Genomic DNA, 3,889 nt, shown 5'->3' with positions numbered 1-3,889 from the left:
TTTGGCGGGCTGTCCGTAGTTAGACGGGATGAGGTGGGATTTTAGGACTGCCTCACTATGCGAGAAGGGGTGGACCAGCCCGCCAAAAAACGGGTTTTCGGCGCAGCGGATTTTCCCACTTGCCACCCCCTTTGGGGGAGTTGGCTGTTAGTGACTCGTTCAAATGCTGCAACTAAAAACAAGTAATTTAAATGAATGGTTAACTTCATAATACATTTGTTTTTGGTTTTTGATTTCATTAGAAGTAAATTTTTTTTTTTTACTAAAACTGTATATGTTAGTTTTTTTTATGTCTTTGTAAATAATAAATTTGAAATGCAGTTATTTTTATTGATGGGGTAACATATAATTTAATGTTTGAGTAAATTATTTTTGTATTGATAGGAGATACAAATTAAATCTAAAAGCAAATACATAGCAATACAAATAAAGGTATTTGTAGGATGTATATAACTATGGATTTAAATAGGAGAAACCATCAAATTAGTGAGTGGCAGTGGAATAATTTTGTATGGGTACAAATTATAAGAGATTATTATTTAGGTACGCTCAAAGAATTATAAAAATTCATAAATAAGTGAATATATGCTAAATAAATTTACGACTTTTTTTTTGTCAACGGTGATGAACCAAGTTTATGTTGCTATACAGTATACACTTATATTTGAGGAGTTCTTCATTTTTTGGTCAACGGAAGGGGTATGTGTCCCACGAAAATTGGAAGAATAGTGTGCTTAATGGGCCATTAACCGACTTGGTGGGCCAAGCGATGTGACTTGTGGCCCATATTCTGAACAATTGGCAACTCCTATTCCACATATTAATGAAATATCTTCGTCCAAAAAAAAGAACAATTAATGCAACTCGAAGTGGGTATCATATCATCAAATGGTGACTCCATTTTAAATTTTAAAATATTTACAATTCTAGGGCACTCTCGAATCTGGTATCTTTCTTTGGTATGCTTAAAATTTTTATAATTTTTTTAAGACCAAGAAAAATTTATGATAATTTGACCCAAAATAAAAATATGATAAGAACTAATATAATAAATCAGCATTTGACCAAATTGTTCAATACATTTAGCTTAGTTAATTACTTTTCATATATTTAAGTAATGTATTTAAAGTACTACTAGTTAAATAAAATTTAAAAAGCTGTAAGCAGAGATCATTAACAAAAAATAGCACAAAGCAGGATCAAAGAATATTTGGAAAAAGGGTAGAAGCAATGCAAGTGAAATGATTGATGTGTGACATTGTAGCATTTTGTTTTGCAAACGTATTAATAAAATTAGTACAATAAAAATTGTGTTTGATTTTTCTGTTAAATTTAACAAACCCAATAAACTAAGAACCTATTTATTCTCCTCTCTAAATTTTATTATAATAATATATTCATAGCTGCCCCTTCTCCAAGGCAAATGCTCCCTTGGTTCTCAAGCCACCACAACCCCGTAAGTGCAAAACGTAATTTAAAATAATAAAAAAAAGGGTTACATTTTAATATTAAAATTATTTACTCTTGCATTCAACATCGAGTTGATCCACTTTTATTTATTATTGAATGATCTAACTTAATTTATTTTGACATGATGTATCAACTATCTTTCCGCTTTTAAAATCCTTGGAAACTGATTTGGGTAATTACTCATAAATTTTTGACTAATTAAAAATACAAAAATATATCTAACTTTTTAAAATACGAGACACTTAAGTCCTTCCGTTTAGAATGATAAAGACAAATCGATTTTTTGAAAAGACTTAGATATCTTGTGTTTTAGAAAGTGAAGGCCGTTTTGTATTTTTAATTAGTCGAAAAATTTATTTGTTTTCGAAATAAAAAATTAGAGATTTATTTGTTATTTACTCTAATAAAAATAACTAATTATTATTAAACTTGACTGGAGGACAATTAAATCTATTTTTTAAAATAATAATTTGACTAAAAATATTTCTATGAAAAAGTTAGGCTAAAGAGAATCAAAAGGGGTGTGTTGAAGTGTGGCTATAAATACAAGTGGCAACATAAGCACTTAGTTGTAAAGAAAGTTAGATACTCTCAAAATTAAACAACACTTTATTTTCTCTGTTTCTATGGCTGGCCTTCAACAATATAACTTCTTCCCAACCGATCTCTTCTACCCAAAGCCTTCATCTCCGGCTGTCGCCAAGCCCACCGTTCTTCCCCTCCAAACCCCGACCGGAGGCGACATCACCGCCAACGCTGAGGATCACCACAACCAACAACAACAACCTAGGAGCTTGGTCAAGGCTACCCCTTCTACTACTACTCTCCTTCTTCATCATAACAACAACAACAAACAACAACAACAACAACAACAACCAATTCTTGTCGACAACAAATTCAAGAACACCCCACTTTCTTGGATGGATTGGATCGATCAAGAAGAGGGATCAGAAGGTTTTTGAATTTTTTTTTTCTTCCTAAGGAATTATATATTATTGACCTTTTCATGTTAATTTCCATAATCTTGTAAACTTGTTAATTTAAGGGACTTAGCTTGTCACCCTTTTCTTTTCTTTTCTTTTTTTTTTTTTTGTTTTCATAGCTTTAAGTTGTTGTCTTCTTCCAAGTTCCAAACCAACCCTTTTTTGGTATTGGGTTTTAATTCATATTTGAGGAGCTTCTACCACGTGAAAGGTCATATAAATATAAGAATGGAAAACATCAATAAAATTGAAGCTTGTTATGTTATTCTTTCTTCTATATACAATTCCAGCATGCCAATCAAGAATTATGAAATTGTTGAGTTATATGGTTCATTCCTTCATTTTAATAACTACTTTATATCAAATTAAAGTAATAAGTAGCGAAGTCTAGGATCGGATACACATTATTTAGACTTAGTACAGGAAGAGTTTTAAGTGTACGAAAAACACCAGTATTTCAATTATTTTAATTGTTGATTTGAATTATAAAAAAATATATAATATATATTAATTGAAATCAACAGTTAAGAACACATGTTTTTCGATACACTTGATTTTTCCAAGAGATATATGTTTGCGTTGAAATCAAATTGATGAATATGTAACACTATTGATATTGAATAGTGTCTAAGCTATAAGGTCAACGATGTTGTATACAATAACTTATTATATATATAAGTCAAGATTGGCTTGCTACGGACACCACACTTCTTCAGGGAATGTCCATTTTCTTAAATCAAAATCAAATTCAACATAAAATAAATATTATTACTATTATTATTATTTTGATCAACTTGTGAATCAATTGAATTGAATAGTCACCTTATTATGACTTCAACACATGAACATGCCGAGTCTCATGGCGTGCATGTTACGCAGAAGCCACTTTTTTGGAGCCTAATCAGAATATGCCACGAATATTCTTTTATTTGTCTTCTTAGTTAATTTGATGATGTCATTAATTACATCAATATTACTGTACTTTGCAGCTCATGCTTCACATGGTGATAATTTTCAACCATCAAATTAATTACCTTATTTTATTTTCCCGGTGTGAAAACTAATTTGTTAATTAGTGTCTTATATATTGAGTGAGATTCTTTTCTAGAAAAGACATTATTATTAGCATCTAATATAGTGTAATGTAATATACCGCAACAATAATAATATAAAGATAGAATATGCTTTACCTAAGAGAAATCGATAATCTTATGCGCTTATCAAAACATTAATTACAAAATTTTGTTTATTATTGTTTATATAGATTGAAATGACATAAGAATTATAAAAATCAATATATTAGTACATAAAGTTGAAAAGTAGTATTATTGCATAAATTTTCTGTCTATTTGAATATATGGGCTACCAATTCCCTTACTAAATTGCTAATTCAAAGTTCAAACCAACCATAATTGATTATGGAACAGATCAAAAGA

Source organism: Arachis ipaensis, chromosome B06 (assembly GCF_000816755.2).
Source record: "Arachis ipaensis cultivar K30076 chromosome B06, Araip1.1, whole genome shotgun sequence".
Classification (NCBI taxonomy): Eukaryota; Viridiplantae; Streptophyta; class Magnoliopsida; order Fabales; family Fabaceae; genus Arachis; species Arachis ipaensis.
Note: the sequence above shows the minus strand (reverse complement) of the source record.